This window comes from Acanthochromis polyacanthus, chromosome 18 (assembly GCF_021347895.1).
Source record: "Acanthochromis polyacanthus isolate Apoly-LR-REF ecotype Palm Island chromosome 18, KAUST_Apoly_ChrSc, whole genome shotgun sequence".
NCBI classification, from domain to species: domain Eukaryota; kingdom Metazoa; phylum Chordata; class Actinopteri; family Pomacentridae; genus Acanthochromis; species Acanthochromis polyacanthus.
Window position 1 is genome coordinate 1,680,203 of NC_067130.1, and position 20,623 is coordinate 1,700,825.

Genomic DNA, 20,623 nt, shown 5'->3' on the forward strand with positions numbered 1-20,623 from the left:
TGGAAGAGAAAGGAGGAAAAATAAAGGCAGACAGGGCATCAGAGCAGCATTCAGTGCTGTTGCTGGAAATGTGGCTCTTCATACATGTGCAGGCTGGTCCCAGGAGATAAAAAGAGGCTCCCATCACCCAGCAGGGCCTTAGAAATGTTCATTTTATTTCTAAAGGGTTCAGATCAGGGATTCCTCTTCAAGCTCCTAAAAACCATCCATGTTGCTGCCACTGAATTACTCCTTCCACTAAAAATATGCAGCAAATTACTGATATGAAGGTGAAGGCCTAAATAAAGTCCATAACCCAGATATGAAGGATCTGAGAAGAGGATCTCATTTAACTCTTCATGGGACTCATGGGGGAGTGGAGTTCCAAATACTGACGGTCCTCGTTAATTAAGGGAGGCTCAGAACTAAGTTGTGCAGATTTTTGGTGTGGCCCTCGCCTTCATCATGAAGGGAAAACATTCAGGTAAGAAGGCAGTTTGAGAACCTGACCCTGACCCTACTTACAATTTGAACTGGATGCTTTAAGAAAAGTAGAGAAAAGTTGGAATAAATTTGCTTTCTGTGGTTGGAGGATTATAAAATGCTTGTTTTTATTCAGAATGAACCCTTCTCAGAGCAAGAAGGGTTAAGGGACATGTTTAAGGGTCCAACAGTGGTTTGGATGGGCCCCTGTTGGACCCTTGAGCATGGACCTTAACCCTTCCTGCTCCTGTGGTGCTGTACCATGACTGACCCTCAACATTTCACAGTGCTGTACAAATGTCTTTGGTCAAATAAAGGCTTCTTCTTCTTCTTCTTCTTCTTCTAAAGGTGGAATAAACAATTTGGCATGGGGGCAGAGCAGGCAGGGATGAAGGGAAGCATCATGGTGGAATCTGTGAGCCTGACTTAGAATAGAATAGAATAGAACAGAATAGAATAGGATAGAATAGAACACCCTTCATTAGTACCACAAGGGGAGATTTTCAATGTCACAGCAGCAAAGTGACAGTAAGAAAATCAAGAGAACACATTTGTAACTTAAAGACAAAAGATATACGCACTATATACACAATCTACAGAAGAAAAAATACACACAGGGATGCTAATGACACAAAATTTATACAAATGAATTGCACTTTGGTTTATTGCACATAAGATAAGATAAGATGTATTATTCCTTCATAGGCACATTTAGAGCAAACACTGTAGATCCAAAAGGGATGTGGAAGGAATTAAAAAGTACAACAAGGCTGAAAATAAAGATATAATAGAGAATGTGTGGATCTTTTACATTACAATTCCGACTACATTGTTTTGTGATTATTTTTTGTCTGAAATTCATTTTAAAGTATTGAAATCCACAGACTTTTAATTCCCATTTCTGCATATTGAGGACTTTAAGTAAAATACAAAAAATACAAAAAAGTGCAATTTCATTTCAAGTTTTTAGTAAATTCTAAATTATTGTTAGTCTGGTAAAAATGAAAAATAAATAAATTAAAATCTACTCAATATGGAGATTGGCTCTAATTTAGTTTTTCTCAGCAGCATCTTAATAAACATGAGGGATCACTTTCTTTTTTTATTTTTTTTAGATTCACTCTTAAATTTGTGCGCATGAGCTTCCTGCGTGTGCGCGCGACACACACACACACACACACACACACACACACACACACACACACACACACACACACACACACACACACACACACACACACACACACACAGAGTATAGAGAGCGCGAGCCCCATCTGCTCCTTTTCAAACCAATTTAGCTCGTCACCGCGCGTGCTTTTGTCTCGCGGACGGACGCCACGGGAACAACACGGCGGGGGGTGACGTTGACGAGCACGAGCCGCACGCGCACGGTGTGTGTGTGTGTGTGTGTGTGTGGGGGGGGGCAGCTATTATTGAAACGGGTGACGTCACAATAGCGAGACGACAACAAATAAAAAGATGAAAAACAAATAAAACAAAATAATGCACTTTTAATAACAAATTTCAAACATATTTTTAAAAAGTTTCAATTATTATTTTGGAGTATTTAAAATTGTATGTTATTGCTGAGGTTATTCGCTGTATTTTTTTTACGTATTGTGTATATATTTTAATACTTTGAAACCACATTTGGCAGTTTGCTGCATTTTATTTATGTATTTGATGTTGTTTAAGGGTGTAGAAAAACGTAAAAATACGCTCATTTTTCAACACTCGCTTTTTTAGAGTGTGTTTCTCAATGACAACAATAACCGTTTTATTTTTTTAAATTGATTTTTTGGCTTGTTTTAATCATAATGACACAGTCCTCCCCTCCCTCAGAGAGCTGCTGTCTGACATGTTATCAGAAGCGGAGTATGACTAAACCATGTGAAGCAGGAGAATACAATAGCGCTATTAGCCCCGTTGGAATACATTTCACTTCTTCTTTTTTTTCATAATGCATTAGTCTGTCGCCCTACTGAGAAATTAATCATGCGTTTAAAAAAAGAATTGCTTGTGTGACCTCAGAGGGTCAAAGCAGGGAGAAAGAGAAAGAAAGAGGGAGTCCAAAAAACCAGAATGAATGAAGAGCTGCAGCACTAAGTGAGCTTGAATCTGTCAATAAATGAAACACGCCCGGGGTGAGTGATTTCCACGCTGAAATGCATCACCTCCTTTCCTCAGAACGCACCGGATCACGTCTGAATTACCACACAGCATCGATCTGATTTTATTATCAAATCATCTCCTTTTGCAAACATTTTGAAACTCGTTGTTTTTGTACGGATAATTTCTTTTAATTTAAACTGAAAGCCTGTGCTTTACATGAATTTACTGTGGATTTAAAGGCAGATGTAGGCTACAATATGGCGCAGTTTTAATCCTTACTTAATGCTGCGCGTCTTTAAGATTTACAGTGCATTACAATTAACACACATCTTTAATAAATTAGTGGAGAAAAACATGAATTAAAATGATTGCTGATGTTTTATTTTTTATAAAACCTTACAGTGGGTTCGGATTCAGAGGGGGTCATTAGTCTTTCCTGCTTCAATACGTTATTGGAATAAAAGAATGCGGAGCCATGATTGGTCTATTTACAGTATTAGTCGTGCCACGTCACAGGCTATTAAGCTGCTTTATCAACAGCTATTTAAAGCAATGGGCCGTCGTGTAAAATCATTTCTTCTTATTCGTATTCTGCAGTTTTTGGGGGTGAATTTGGGTGTTAGATGTGACTTTTTGTGGCCGTATATTAAGCGTTCAGGGCCATCTGTTCTAATTCAGCTTTTATTTGTCGTGCTTCTATTTTTACAGTGCTCCTTGTGAGCTGCTGTGCTCAGTTTGTTAGATGGAACTTGGCCTCAGGCGCTTGTACCAATTAGCAGAACACACCGACCACTAAAGATCCCCATATTTCATCGAAGATCTGACACATTTGCGAGTGAATTATTCAGATAATTTCTGCTGGAAGGCAGGTGATGCAATGATCACAGGAGCAGAGTTTTATTATTATCATCATAAATGCACCATAGGGCTGAAATCCTTTACAGAAGAAGGCATCATTTATTTATTTAATACAAGAAAAGCAGGAGTTCCTTTGACCACAGTGTAATCAAAGCAAGCTGTAAATGTAAAGATGGAGGAAAATAGTTTTTAATTCATCTAAAATCCAGACAGTTGAGATGATATTTTTCTAAATGTGCCTGCATGTGTTTATTACAGCTATGGCATAATGGCACCAATTTAAAAGCTGCTCTCACACAACAATTAAAGCCCTCTTTTAACAAAAATCTAACTAAATGAGATCTGAAAACACACTTTTTAGTTATGTCTTCACATTATATTACAGAAACACGAGATCAGTGGTGTCCAACATGAGGCCCGTGGTCCAAAAGTGGTCCTCCAGAGGGTCCAATCCGGCCCTCAAAGTGTAAAAATTACAGAGAAGACATTAACTGCAGATTGTAAATTAGTAAAACTATACATTTAAAATCATTTCTAGACCATGACAAGTTGTTTTGATCATAAAGTAAAATACCAGATTGTTCGTTGTTCTTTTGCCGTTTTATGTCTCGCTTTTGTAATATTTTGTCTTGTTTTAGTTGTTTTTTGATTTTTGTCTGACTTTTGCTGTTTTTTTGTCATTTTCTTTCTCGCTCGTGTCATTTGTGCAATTTTTTTGTCTCGCTTTTGTCGCTTTTCCACTATTTTGTTGCTTTATAACTTTTTTGTCTAATTTTTCTCACTTTTTTGGTTTTGTTTCATGTTTTTGTCTAATTATTTGCCTTTTTTAATATTTTGTTTCTTGTTTTTGGAATATTTTATCTTGTTTTTGTTGCTTTTTGTCTTTTTTTTTTTTTTGCCTGACTTTTGTCATTTTGACCACAAAGTTTGATACTGTATCAGATATCTGTGACTAAATGTTGTGTTCCTTTGTAGACTCTCTGTGATCTGGAAGTTGTAATGTGGAAATGATAAAGTGAGGCTGAATGTTGATGAAATTTATCCTGTTTTTCTCAAGAAACTTCAGGTTGTTCATGTTGTTTCATGAAAAGATCATTTCTTAAATGTGAACAATACCAGAAAGTACGTTTTTGCACTAAAACCAAGGAAACATTAGGAGTTGTGGTTATTTATCGGTTATTACTGGTCTGGTCTGGGATAGACTCCAGCACCCCCCATGACCCTAGTGAGGATAAAGCGGTGGATAGAGAATGGATGGATGGATGTTCTGCTTCAGATCAAACTGTGGAACCAGAACTAAGATGAGTTTGACTCGACGTCCAGAGAAATAAATCCTGTCATGAATCTGTCTCGTTGGCTCCACTACTCAGACTGCCTGCAGGTGAAACTGAGAGTAGGTCAACAACACTGTAGGTTCACCTGCTCCAAATCTGTTACTCCAGAGATGTCTGTCAGACGCCTCGCTAAGTTCCAGCACAGAGAAATGTCTGTAAGAACGCTCCCAAACCTGGAATGTAAAAAAAGACCAAAAAAAGTTGCTTAATTTAAGTAATTGAAAAAGTTTTGAGCCCCTATAATACAGACACGTCTTCCTCTGAGACACCAGCTCCTAAAAATGGAGCAGAGTGTGGAATATACTAATTCCTGCTCATTAAATCTCCGTATGGATCTGTTGCTTTATTATTTAGTGTAACCATGAGACACAGATGCACAAACAGGTGGATCAGAGGTCTTTTTAAATTAGTGACACTATTACTGCTCTTTGTGATTGCTTTGACTCCTCTATCATTCTTAATTAGAGATGAAATGTGTTTGTGAGACTCAGTAGAAACTTTACAGTAACCTCCCTCAACATCATACTTTAATATCCCATTGGTGCATTTTTTCTTTCCCTTCAATCAGCTCAGACGTTTTCTGCATCTTCTATTTCACCAGTGATTTTGTCAAAGACTGAGTGAGGGTATTGTACATTGGGAGCTGCAGATTTATTTACTCAACGATCCGGGTCCATAATTAAAGGCTTGCTTGACTTTTAATGACCCCTGAACACAAGCAAACTTGTGCAAGTTATTTTAAGTGGAATGAGTAATGAGACGTTAACAGTGAACACTGAGCTGAAGCCAATTAGCTGCTCAGAGCAGACAGACTGCTGGGCGCTACGAGAGCTTTAAAGGCAAGCGGAAAGCCTGCAAGGTCAGAGGGTGTGTGTGTTTGTGTGTTTCTCTGTGTGTGTGCGTGTAAAACTTTTCTGAGTGTGTTGGACAGATTTGTGGGACTTGGATGGACTGATAAAAGCACCACAGAGGAAAACGTTGCAGATAGTCGCTTTTAAAATGTGACGGCATGTAAAAATATGTAGCTGGGTCTATTTTTCTGGTCTAAATTACATCATTGCTGCATCATAACTCAGTCGAATGCCAACCTAAGCAAGGAAATCTATTAAAAACCTCTGCTGTATAAAACTGAGTGATATAACATGCACAATAAAACCACTGGTATGGTTCTTTAAATGTTTTATCTTCTGGATGCAGCTCAGATTGAGTCTGTGCTGCTTCTGAAGCATTAACAAGTCAGTAGAACTAATGGGACATCTACATTGTTGGTGTGTGTTTGTGTTGTATGATTCCTCGTTTCAACACTCAGCCTGAGCCGACTTGTATATTTTAGGGATTTATTCGATGATGTTTAGCAACTTAAAACTGGAAAATAAGAAAGAAGCAGAAATATCTCCCATGATTTTGTCCACTCTGATGTGCAGATCTTCTGTTTAATGAGTGCATTTGTGACAGGAAAAGTTACTGTGCGACCTACACACAGTGCTGCTTTCCACTTAATTATGGTTAAAAGCATTACACAACACTGAGCGTAGAAGTTTTTCGGATCAGGTTTGTAAAAGGAAGAAAGAGACAGAGGAAGAAAGAGAGAGAGACACACTGTAAGACTATTACCTCTCGTCCAAGAGAATCATTCAGCTCTCCGCGGGGCGTCAAAGCGACACATCTCGGCGGGGAGAAGATAACTAACTGAGATGATCTCACAGTATCACGGCTTAATTTTCTTTACTGGGGAATATTCGGCGGTAATGTAACTTAAATAGGCCATTGTGGAGCAAACTGCATCGTTTTATATGGGACATAAAATCATGGAAACTCACCAAAAAGGAAGATTGGCACTTAGGCCTGCACAATGTGTTAAAATGGATTCTGAATGAATTACCACAAATGTTGTCCCATAAGACCTGTACTCAGTGTCTCCTCGTTGTGTGTGCATGTGTGTGTGCATGTTTGAGAAAGAGAGAGAGAAAGCTCGTTTTTGAACAAAAAACTTCCTGGTTGTCATTAACCTTGTGCGTGAGCTTAATTCCGAGATGATATGAGCACATTTGAAGATAAAAGGCGTGATTAACGTCATGATTGCCTGTTTCTGGTGTGTGTGTACGCTTACATTTTACTGGAGCTCTGTGCAGCAGCTTCAGGTAACAGCTGAGGGTGTTGGCCAAGGAAACGCTCTGGAGGATGCTGTGATTGAACTGACGGGACGGCTTCAGTTCCCTGCAAAAAGACCAACAGTTAGAGTAACCAGTGCTGGATGATACATACAAACAAGGACATCTTTGTCACATTGTGCACTTTTTTTTTTCTTTTTTTTTTTAGAAAATGTTCATGCTTTTCATTGGGGTCCATGATAGAATCCAGTTGGAGCTTGATGCCATAACATTCAATTAGGGATGTCCAAAAATATCGGTCCACTGATATTATCGCCTTGATATTGGCGTAAAAATGTAATATCGGTCGGGTGCCCAGATAGGTCAACTGGTTGAGCGAGTGACCCATGTATTTGTATGTATTTGTATTCATTTTCTAATCTAATGTAGGCAGCAGTTTGATTCCAGCTCACGGCCCTAAACTGCACGTCCACCCCCCAATTCTTCTCACTGCTTTCCTATCTGCCTCTCAACTGTGCCTAAATAAACCAAATAAGGTAAAAAAAAAAAAAAGAAGACTTAAAAAAAAACAACAAAAATGGAATATCGTTACCTTTTTTTTTTTTTGCCCATCAGATAAAATAATGCCTGGATGTCTCCTTTATTTACCAAACTCATAAAGGGAGGGAAGGAGAGTGTGAACTGTTGCTTGAGACAATTAAAAAAACTAACAAGAAAAGCACTCAGAGAGTGCAGTGCTCCGCCAAGACTGTTCATTCCCTGACTTTGTGTTGAGCACAGGCATGAGTTCTGCATGTGTACGTTATGTACAGACACTGAATCACGTGACCTAAATGTGTAGCGGGAATTGATGGAACTCGGAAACACCTCCACAATTTAATCAGTTGTTCCTTGTACCATTTCCTATAAGTCATCAGTGGTGGATTTGTATTTTTTCCATAACTTCAGTTGATGTAGTTTTCTTATTTTGCACAGACAATGTTTCCATCCGAAAGCCTTGTTGCCTCTGTGAATGCATCCAATGGGGCATCACAATAAAATCAGGCATGATGTGTTAATTCACAACAGAAGATACGTGATGTTACCCAAAATTAGTAAAACAGCCCACATATGCTGGTATCGGTTTATATCGGGATCAGAAATTGTCAGTTGAACATCAGCATATCGGTTATCGGCCAAAAAAGCCAATATCTGACATCCCTACATACAATGATATTTCAAAGTGTCTCCAAGTTTGTAGCAATAGTTTGGGGTCATCTTAACCCAATTCAGCATCTTTGGAATGAAACGCAGCTGCAACTGCAAACCCAGTCTTGCTGCTCACTAAACAGCAAATCCCTGCAGCCCCAGAAACTCCAAAACCAAGAAGTATTGAGGCTTTTACAGTAGCTTTTTCTAATGCACATGTACGTAGTATTCAGCTGTCCACATACTTCTGGTCTCGTAGACATGATGCATTTATGTCTCATCTTTCCACTCGTCCGTGTTTCTGACTCGTCTGTCCATCCGCCTGAGTAAACAAGAGCCACGTTAATGCGAACGTTAAGGGCTCTATTAGTGCCACAGACAGGAAGCGGAACAACCCATGCTTTTTCTATTCGTCTATTATTAATGAGGACTGGAGGTTAAACTATCGCTTAATCACCAGGCAACATGGAGAGTGATGCACGGATGGAGGGGGTAAATAAAAGGAGGGAGCAGAGTGAGGCGATTTTCCACAGAAATCAAACGGAGCAAATGGAAGACAGATCAGGAGAGGCTTTATTGATTTCATCAGCTATGATCTCAATTAGCATGTGTTTGTCCACAAAAGAGGACGTCTGTAATTGTCCCTGTGACAATTAGTTACATGACATCACCCCGTTAGTGTGGTGTGGACGAACTGTTGTCCCGACGTTTAGTTAAAAAGCTTCTTATGTTAGACAATGAAGCCTGGAAAATGCCCAACAAAAGCAAGAGACAACAAGTCAAAGTAGGCTTAAGTTCCTACAACTACGAGATGTTTAAGGATTTATTCAGGTTCCTGACCAACATTTCATTGGGATCTGGACTTTTTCTCTTGACATGGCTGTTTCATAATCCATCCTCCAGACAAACGGACACATTATCTTCAAGCAGCATTTGATAGGATGCAAAATTAGCAGGCGAATCATACCACTTTCACCACCATTCTTCACAGCTGGTGTGAGGTTCTTTTGCTCAAGAACCACCTTTGGTTTGCGCTAAACATCTCTACCGCTACTATGACCAAACAACTTTATCTTTCAGCACACATCCTTCCAAAAGGTCTGGTTGTAAAACTACACTTTTATCCAATGATCTGTTTTGGACAACTAAAGCTTTTATCCTGACATACCTCCCTTGCAGATCAATTTAGTGCAATGTCTTTCTGATTGCAGACGCGCCAAAAGCCGTAAGAGCTACTTGCAGATCCTACTAAACAATTTTTGGGTTCTTGGAAACTTGCTTTTGCTTGAGTCTGCTCCTGAGCTGAATTTTCCAGTCTTGGACAATTTGACCGACCCAATCTCACCACAAAGCATGTAAACAGTCCAATGGTCTACCAAAATACACCGTGTCAGAATTGCATTTATCGGTGTAACGCTGTTAATTCATGTAAATACGATTTGTTTGATGAATGTTTGTTCAAATACACTGGAAAAAAACCCTTCCATAGTTTGCACTTATGTTTGTAAGGCATTTATGATCCTGAGCACTTGTAGTTGTGTTGGTGTACCTCTTCCTGTTGTCACATTCGAGGCCCCCCTCACCCCAGACGAGCTTTAATTGTGTAATCCTGTGATCTGGCATGTAATCCCCTCAAGCATACAGTACCGGGGCGATCGTGCACACAAACACACATCAGAATCATAGATCTCCACCAGATTAAACAGCAGATCTGCTTCTATTTATTGTTTATATGCTGCAAAAAAGGAGTAGAGCTTAAACAGGGCATAAACATGTTCATATTTCACTAATACAAAGGCTTATTTCGCTTTTGTAACAGCATACATTTTGATTTGTCATATTAGGAAAAGCACAAATCTTACTAATATCATTGATGATGGCTCTATTCTGCTCCAGTCTTCTACTTCCAGTGAGCCATGACAGCGTGACGGTGAGGCAGCTAGCTCAGTAAAAGCTCTGAAATGGAGGCAGATAAATAGAATTCAACCACGATCATGCATTTTTTATTTGTATGTGTTGTTTCCTGCTGTAACCAGTCCTTAAAAAGGGGTTAGTCTGTGTTTTAGACTCATTAGACGCAAAAGTCAGAGCACAGAAACAAGTGCACCTAATTTAACCAAATTTTTAAAAAAAATCCCTTCTGTGGCAGTATTGAAGAAATTAAAACATGCATCTGTTTGGACACCACAGTTCCAACACGAATCATAGATATTTATATAAAACACAACACGAAATGTGACACCAGACACGACCAGGAGCAGCCTTCTGGAATGAACCAGCTCCCATGTTTCTCTGGCAATTAATCTGCAGATACAAGAAAAAAAAGCCACACTTTTCATTTTCAATTATTTGATTTTTAATTATTTGATATTTGTGTTAAATGTAGTTCTGCTCAAGGGCTCGCCATTATAGATAGAGGCTGGCTTCTAAAGAGGGGCCACCGGGCAAAATGGTAAACAACAGAATTAAATGGTAATAATTATTGTTCCAGAAAATAATTATTGTTCAGTCGCCTATCTGCTCTGGTGTTTAAATAACAACGAATATTAGCTGGCCTTTTTTTTTTTTTTTTTTTTGTTTGGCGGCTGCGAGACAGCAGTGTGTGTGTGTGTGTGTGTGTGTGTGTGTGTGTGTGTGTGTGTGTGTGTGTGTGAGGTGGCTTAAGTTGAATCACATATGCAGGACTCAGATATACAAACACAAAGACACACACAGCAGGAGATTAAAACACACACAGCAGGTTGGACAGATAAGAAATAACACGTACCGACGCTTTTATTACTAAAGGAGTTACTTGATTTCAAGTACTTTGATTACTTTCAGTAACTTTCTAATTAGATTGCCCTCAAAGAGCTGGTGCACACTGGGAAATTAATTTTATGTAAGATGAGGAGAGCATTTTTACGCTTTCAGAATGAAATAAAATGTCTTTTTAAGGCTATCAGTGACTTTCACAATCAAACTTTGACACAGAAACTTCTTCCAAACAGGATCATGAGCAGCACATATGGATGGATTTTACATCTGTATTGTTTATGATGCTCTGATCCCCCACATTAAAACTCAGCATCAAAACATTATTATTTTCTTTATCTCTATTATTGTTATTCTGCTGGATCTCTCATTGAATTACCACTGATCCACTGACGCGTAAATACCCTTCTACCACAGTGTGAGGATTAACGAAGCGCCACACGGTGATCTGACAGCGCTAACGACGGCAGAAATGTGAGCCTTTTGTTGTTTTTGATGATGAAATCCAAACAGGCTGGAGTCACGGTTTCATAAACACACGCATGACGCGTGCTCGTTTCTGTAAGTACACACACAAACACACTTCTTTAATACGCGCTCAAACATTAGCTGCAGCAAGATGTTTTTCAGTGTCTGTTTTTCAAGGATTATTTTTCTCTCCATATCAATTTAATCTTCAGGATTTTTTACAACCTAATGACAGATGCTCTGAATAAAGAAGATCATAAAAACAGCCACACTGGACACCTACTGAGGGTCATAAATATTATACAATACACAATACATCATCCTTATATAATTATAAGACTTAGTTTTTGGAGTTTTGATTACATTTTAGAGTGATAATCAGGATAGATAGTTATATATGGAGCAGTGACTTTACATTTTGACACTGAAAATACAAGTCAAATCTGAACTGACAGGAAAATCACTGACATTGACCGACTCTGTAGTTGTTTTGGCAGCGACTACGTTATATTAATTCATTTAAGTGAGTTTTTCTTTTCAATTAAAACTGTCAAGTGTTGGTTTTCACTTTCAGCTCTCATGTTGGAACCTGTAATTAATGGTAACTGTCAACCAAAACAAACTTCCAGAAGATTCCAATCAGTCAGTTGCATCAGACGGAATAGGTGACATGAATAACGTTCTTCATCCATATAGCCCCATCTGTAACTAGCTGCTAAAGTGCCTGTAAAACATACAAAGTCACAGCCTTTCAGAAGTATTGACAGAAGCCCTGTGCATATTTCTGTTTGACATGACGAGCAATGGGACCATCCGTGTAGCAGGACGACGCATACATTTTGCAGTATGATTAGATCTGCATGCATTTCCACTTTCAAAGTCTGCATCAGTTAGCATCCAGCGTTAGTAGTTAGAACTGGACTAGTGTCTAATAAATGCCCATGTCTGGTAAAGTGGACCAGACAGCAGACACCTTAAAGGAATTACTCAGTTATAGAGGATTACAGTCCAGTAAACAGTGATCTCTGGAGTGATTTGTTGGAGATAAAAGTGAGTTTCCCCCCTTTTCTCTGCTCACAGCAAACTTCAAGCAGCAACCTACACACAAAATAGCAAGTTTTGATGAAGACTTGGACTATGCATTATTCAGTCTATTAGCTCTTAACATGCACATGCTCCATCAAAACAAGTTTCACTGTCTTCAGGGACACCACCGCTGCATCCTGGGCTTAGCAAAGTCCAAGACAACTATCAATTGTTGGAAGATACATGAACAAGTTAGACCTATCTCCACCTCTCACATAGCATTGTGGAGAGAGGTCTGACTATCCAAGACTAACCTACCAGTAACTACAGGTCATCTAGGAAACACCTATTGGCACTTGGTGCCATGGAAATAGACCAAACCAGTACAGTGGGTCCTCAGTTTACGACATCTTTGACCTACAGCATTTCATCAGAACTGGTTACGTGGAACTAGTTGATGAGCGGAGCAGATGAATACGTCGTCACATGGCGCTATAAGATGGCTTTGTTTACATGTTCACCGGGGTTCACACTTCAGGCAAAAATCGACGTACATCGATCTGTAGGAATGGAACTCTAATGTAAGTCGAGGACCTCCTGTATAACTCTTGTTAAAAAGGAACTTTTATCAGACTGAGTGTGAACAAACAATGGAAAAGCAGTATAATTCTGATTTTTCTCTTTCTATCACCTAATGAGAACCATGTCATCCTGTTTACTGGTTCATGTTTACCAAAAAAGGCTAAAATGAAACCACTACATTTCTCTATTATGAAGGGTCACATTAGGTCAGACTGACATGTACATGAAAAAGTTAACTGTCCTCATCCGTCCCTGAACCAGAGATATGAGGACACTCACAGGTTTAACAGAGTCACAGCACAGCATCACATCCTCATCATGAATAAGGGGACTGTTAGTGAGAACAGGAAGATTCCATCCAACACACACGTCTGAGAGAAAAAGTGTTACATGTTCAGTTGCCTTGAATTCCCCCTGTTGCCCTGCATTTGACTCTTAAAATATTCTTCTCTTACTGGCTTTCAGTCTAAAGTGTGGATTAAAAATCATAGCTTAAACATAAATATGTTTTGGCGTGTGCGTTTGGCTTTTATAAAATCCCCATAGCATATTACACTTACCGGGGCTCTGTGCGCTAAGTAAGAATCATGGAGTGTAAAATTGACAGATGGGGCTATTTGGGCTTCCTTAAGTGCTCAGGGACACTCACACAGTTTGGGTGGGTCTCTAGTTATCAGCGGTACTTTGGTTAATGATGACAGCTGCACTCAGTCGTGATTTACTTGTTTTAAAAGAGAGAGTTATCGTCCAGCTCCTCCCCCTCGCCACCCTCTCTGTCTCTCTGAGATGAAATTAAGAGCAACATGTTGACTTCTAAATCTAAACATTAAAAACATATGCGGCCCATTAGCATCGTCCCCAGATGTTGCTGCAGTAATCCCGGGCCTTCTGCTATTCTGATTGGCCCACAACTTTAATCATGAAGAGGTTATTGCAGTGCATGGCAGACAATGAGAGTGGACTATGAGCTGGAAGGAGAAGTGATATGTGAATACACAAACATAAAAATGTAGATAAAGTGTCTCTGACTCACTTGTCCCTGTCGCTAAGGTGATAAGAAGTATTTTTATGTGCCGCTATGGATGCCAAATGTTTGGTTCATTCATGTTCTTGCTGGCTGAGGAACATCTGACCCAATGTGACTGAAGCTGAAACACAGATGGTTTTATCAGAGTTGGCATAGCAGATATAAGTTGGGAATTAGATGTTCAATAACTACAAACAACTGTAATGTTTTTGGCCATGTAGTGTATATAGAGCAGGGGTGTCAAACATGAGGCCCGTGGGCCAAAAGCAGCCCTCCAGGGGGTCCAATCCGGCCCCCAAAGTGTAAAAATGATAAACTGAGGCATAATCTTTTTGATTTTGAACTTATTTTTCTTAATAAAATTCAGGTTGCTCATGATGTTTTGTGGAAAGATAGTGTCTTAAATGATTTTCAGAATATACTTTTTTTTTTCACTAAAACAGGGTAAAAATTTGGAGTTGTTGTTATTTATCGGTTATTATGCTGTAATTTTACTGGTCCGGTCCACTTGAGATCAAATTAGGTCAAATGTGGCCTCTGAACTAAAAAGATGTAGAGTTTCTATTCTGTCCACACTTGTTGCACGCGAGCACATTAAAGCATAAGTACAGAAAGGAAATGTGAGGCTGAGACAGCTTTGACTTGATCCTCTCTGAGTGTCTGATCTCTAAATGAATGTTACAGATTTAAATCTCTCTCCACATTTTTGCTTTGCTCTCTTTGGGGCCAACCTGCCGCTAAACCTCTAAGCTGTATTTGAAAAACAGAGGCCACAAAGTACATGTTTAAGAGAAAGTAGATCTTTAAATGCCCCGTCCGCCTGACTTCCAAGCTGTAAATGGAAACGAAAGGACAACGGAACGTTCCTTAAATACCTGTCACTGCAAGCATGGAAGCATTAACAGAGCTCGGCATGTTGTTTTAAACAAATCTGTCTATAAATAGAAAGGAAAAGATGTCAGTATGATCCTGAAAAGAAGAGAGATTTTCAGTAAAACAGATGACCCCACGAGGGCAACCAGAAGAGAGACAACCAAACTGTTAAATGTCAAGGAATTCCACTCTGTTGTATGTTAAGCCTCTGCTTCCTGCTTTAAGTTACTGGTAGCTCTAAATATTAGAATGTAAAGAGCAAGGATTACATTTAGCCTCATCCTTGTAGAACAATAAACCTCTGAGATGTATTTGAAACACAAAGATCAGAGGCTCACTTGTATGGCCGTTTCAAGGATTAGGGATGCTGATAAAGCATTTTATTCCATGACTGTATATAAAAAGATTGAACCACAGCATTATTTTGTAAAACTGGCTGTAAGGTGTGTATCTTGTAGATAACTCCAGGATACCATACGTCTGTAGGGTACCAATTTCTGGATCACAACTAGGCCTACAACTAAAACAACCCTTCCTTTGTCATATATTTTACTCCAAATGTGACCATAATTTACTAAATTAGCATCGTGCTGTATTGAAGGAGGCTCAGAACTACATTATATGATAATAAACTCACAAGGAAAGTGTTTACTGAGGTAACAAATCAAGTGAGAAGCTGGATAATTTTTTTATAGAATTCTGCATCTTCTTGCAACCAGACGAGTTGCCTCCTGCTGGCCATTAGTAATAAATGCAAGTTTAAGTCACTTCCACATTGATTTTACTTTTTAGATCCGGACTCGTGGTTCCTCTTTGGTAAACGGACTCTGGGTTTAGTTAAACAGAAGCTGAAGGGATCAATCAACATTAAAAACAAACAGTTGTGTGCAAATGTTTGGAATTTCCTCAGAAAATTACAATAATTAGATTAATTTTTCAAGGAGTAAACATGGGCATATAAATTCCTTAAAAAGTATCCTTTCTTCAAATGTTGATGCGCTATATTATTTCATAAACTCAAAAATAGATGTAAATCAAACTGTTCCGGTGGCATGTGCAGAATTTCGGGATTTCTTCCTAAATCAGCACATATAGAGAATTTAAGGACAAATTTCTCTATTGGAGCCAGTCTGTCATTAACATGTGTGGACGTGTTTTCCCTCTACTTGAAGGGGACTTTTAAAATGGGCTCCTTGTGTCTGAGGAATACATTGACAGCGCAGACTGGCAGCTCCGAGCTGCACAGACTGATAAAAAATAAATAAAAAGGAATGAATCCTGTGAGTCCTGCACTCCAGAGATGTGGGATTAGTTACATACGGCTATCGTCCCTCCAGCTGATGCAGGTCACAGTTTCATAAGCCTCTAAATGTGCTTGAAACATAAAGTTCATCCTTGGCCAAAGGCCAGACGTATTCCAGAAATAGCTGAGGTTTATTTCATGTACACAGCACAGAAAAGCAGACCACTATATAATATTATCACATAACATCTTCTAAAATCTTGAACCTAGTTAATGTGATGTCTCTGGATTGTGATGTTCGCTGCAACTAATCAAAGCCTTATTAATTAAATGACAAAGATTTCCTTCCTGATTATTTCTCAGTTGATTAATGCACCTGAGTGGGAAATTCTGTCTCATTAACAAATGTGTTTGTTGCTAACAAAGCTTTGCCCTCAATTTATAAACACAAACACACTCAGAAACACTCTTGTCTTTGCATGAAGGAACACACTGAGCAAACAGCTCATGACCTAATCCAATTCTATTAGCAGAGAAAATAGGTACGCTATCATATTGCTTTACATGCAGCCACTGCTGTGAGTAATGTGTAATTAGTAATTGATTACAGCTTTAAAACAACATCGCCAACAGTGTGCACAGCCAACCAATACATCGACACAAGTAAACACACTCAACCCCTCATAGACACACAGACAGATGACACATGGTGTCGTCTATAACGCTCAGAGTTGAGTAAAGACAGCTCATTAGTGATAGCCTAGTCGCACTAGACAACCCACGGCAACGAATTTAATTCTCTGCCAGGGTGGGTCTAGTTACCCTCCATAAGGCTCGAGGCTGGATTCTCCTAAAACTGGCCGGACCAATCACCATGAAGTGTAGAGTCAGAAGGCGGGCGTAACTAAGTGACGACAGAGGCGCGACGATTCTGACAGAAACAACCGGCACACAATAAACAGTTTTCTTTGGACTCGGCTTTGGCCACAGCCCTTAAAGATTTGAAGCTAAAATTCAACTTGGAAGATAAACAAAGTACTTCACTGAAGTGTTTCATTGAGAAGAAAGACGTATTTGGACTTATGCCGACGGGATATGGCAAATCCTTAATATACCAGTTGACTCCGCTGGTTGGGAAGCTAATGGGACTTAGCCACAATCCGCCGGCGCTCTAGGAACTACGTCAGCCTATTCGTTGCACCGATTATACCTACCCAATTGCTGCAGAGTGATTTGAAAGACAACCTTTTAGCCCGCCTCCCTCCCTGTCCAGCGGTCCTAGACCCTTGTGTCTTAAGAGCTGGGTCTAGCACAGCTAGGCTACATTAGTGACTGAGATAGCGTGCTACACCAACCCTGAGTTCATGAGACCTGCTCAGCTCTGGCTATGTGTAATTGAAGTCTACCGGGCTTTGCAAAAGTTCTGTTACACGGTTTCATGATCTTTAGAGACGTTTACATGTCGGAGTGAAAAATTCAATTAAACAAACTGAAAGTTCTACCTTACAGGCAGGTGTCATTAATACAAATTTGTTCTCCGGTGAAGTTGTATCAAGATGGAAGTCAAAAGAGTTGAGATATCTGCTCTCCTTCGTGCTGGCCACAACAAGTCTGACATAGCCAACCAGCTGAACATCAGTCAGATGACCGTCCAGAGTCACGGAGAGGCTCAAGAATGGTGAAGATCTTTCAGGTCTGCACCATCTCTAAAGATCATGAAACCGAGTGTAACAGAACTTTTGCAAAGCCCGGTATATTCTAAACATTAAAGTATGAAAAATGCCAGTGATGGAGTTCTGAGCTTCAACATGAAGCAGAGACATATGTCGTTTTACAGTAATGCTGTTCATGTGGGTCAAATAGGCATCAAGTCACTTAACTGGTGCTCTGGCTGATCTGTGATCAGATTTTTATTCGTCAGAAACATCAAATAGTCCTCTTTCCATCTCTCTGCAGAGTTTCTGGTATTTACATCCGCTTTAACTTACAGCGTGACATCTGTATGTTGAAGTAACAGAGAATTATAACAGATCAGAGGTCAGAGGTCGGCCCACTGCTGGATTCCACGCAAAGGTTTAGGTTCAAGGGCAGTCTTTAATCTTCCGAGATGTAAATAATCTGCATAAGAGATTTTCTTTTTCTGTTATGATTGGCATCATATTTTGCAATTAAAGTTATTGAGTTTCTATATTCCTCTGGGGATTGAACATTTTCTGTAAGCAAATTTATACTCATAAATGATCGACTCTGGTCTTTCATGTTTGAATTTTCATGTAAAATGAGGATAATTGGGATGACCCGTACTGAAGATTTACACATGAAAAAATGCGCAAATGCATCCATTACTGTGTTTGCCCACAGATTAGAAGTAGAAGTTAACTCTGCAAATGTAAGTAGAAAGCAGAAAGAATGATTGGCCCTAGATGTTTCCATTATACTCTTATTGTTGTGTGACATACTGTAGGGCTTCAGAATTACAGTAGGATTAACATTTTTTGCAGCTCGTGTGATGGTGTTTAACAGCAGCTGCTTTTTAAAGGCACTGATAAGAACACAGAGTATGTTCCTGTTGTAATTTAAAATGTTCAGTTAAAGCTGACCATTTTCCACTTGAAAGTTAAAAAAAAAAAGCATAACATTTTTGTCAAGATCACATGTACTGTGATTACTCCAGCTGGCTTATCTGCTCTGTACAGTAAGTGATCCTGTTCCTTCAGTTACTACAGAGCTCACGGCCACAGGTGACAGACCGAAAGTGAACTCAGATCAGCTTTAGTATCTTCACTGTGACTGCTAAGTCTAATGGCTAACCTGCCAATCTCATGCTCCAGAGCTCCATTTGTATTTTAACATTGCAAGCAACTCCAAGATACTACTTCACTCTGGATGCCTGAAACACTCATTTCTGGCCTCACACTTGGAGATGCTGGCTTTATTTCCCAACTTCTTCACTCTCCATTGTGTGGAGTTAGCAGCAATGTAATCCTGAGTAGAGGTTCTGTGTTTGAACATCAAAACAGATCGTGGGACAAGTTCCAACCCTGGCGTGACTCAATGCAAAGCAACATTATTACTGAGAATTTAAAAAAACCCAAACATTTTTATTTCATTTCAGTGACGAGAGTAGGTTCCAGTGGTATCTCCAACGCTAGCTGAAGCCCCTTCACCACCAGAGAGCATCCATTCCACATCACAGGAATCATTTACAAGTTAAAGTTAACACCTAACATCCTCCATGGTGGTCCCATGTAATGCTCTTTTCTCCGCCCAGCAAAAGTGAAGCATCTGGTGTTGCAGGAGCCAATGAGCACACGATTTTACAAAGAAGAACCAATCTTTCTCTGGGCAGGTGTTCCAGCCAGAAGGTAAAACAGTTTTAATCGCTGAAGAAGCCGCTGAGAAAGCTTGTAAGGATGAATTGTTTGTTTTAGATGAAGAATGTTGGACTACAACTGTTTGAGGAATAAATGCACAGATTATTGGAGCGCAAGCATTTGTCTCGGCTCTCTTCATCAGATGCGGTAAAGTTTGGCGGCGTGTCAACTTTTCTGGTGAAGCATTTCAGGGGCTTCAAGCTTTGGCTTAGCCTCTACAGGTTTGGTGTTCTACTTTGGTGTTTTTTTTTGTCTTGTGAGATTCCTACAGAAGTTCCCTCTAAAAAAAAGTCACAAGTAAAAACTGCTCCACATTCAAATATGTCAAAGGGAAACCCTTTAGAAACTGTTCACCAGTGAGTCACAAAATGAGGACTTCATTTGAGTGTTTTGTTCAAATGTGCCTGCAGAAAAATGCATCAAGAAGCAGAGACACTGACATAAAAGACCAAAAGGAAAAATTATTGAACTTTTCTCGCAATTACTGCCATTATAAAACATCACTTATGTCACAGATTAGGAGGGAAGGATGGTGATGGTAGAAAGAGATCCATGACCCAGTTTAGATCTTACCGCTAAAGGATTAGAACTGGAGCTAAAAATATGTTTTTGTCACACATATTTTGTTTCTCTTGGTTAGAAAAAATCCCAAAACATTCAAGTATTTTCGTAACAAAACTGGAGCAATGGTTGATTTTCTCAGTCTGTCATTCGATGCATTCGTGTCACCGGATGTGAACCCGAAAGAGAAGACTTGACTGACGGGTGACATCACTTTCTCCCTCCCTCCCCTCTCCGTCCTTCCTCCGTCACGTCACAAAGTGTCCTACGGGATCCGGGAAATGATTAAGGAAGACAGTTTCAAATACCTTTCAAGTCTCTCCCTGATGGCACCGCAAAGTAGGTGGGCATGGAGAACGTGGAAGTTGGTGAGAGGAGTTTGCCGGTCTGCCTGGTGGAGAGAGCAGAAAGGATAAATGTCTGATCAGACGCAGACTGATGACTGTGTGTCTTCCTGCATTTCTACAATAATGAATTAAAGGATAGTAAACCCTACGTGTGCATGTGAGCGGAACGAATCCTGGTATTTTGAAGGAGAAAAGCGTCTTTTGATATGTTTTTTGTGCACCTATGAGAACATCACTGGGCATTTCCACCTGTATACTTTATGCAGATGTTCATGTCTATATGTGCACAAAGGTATAAGAAAT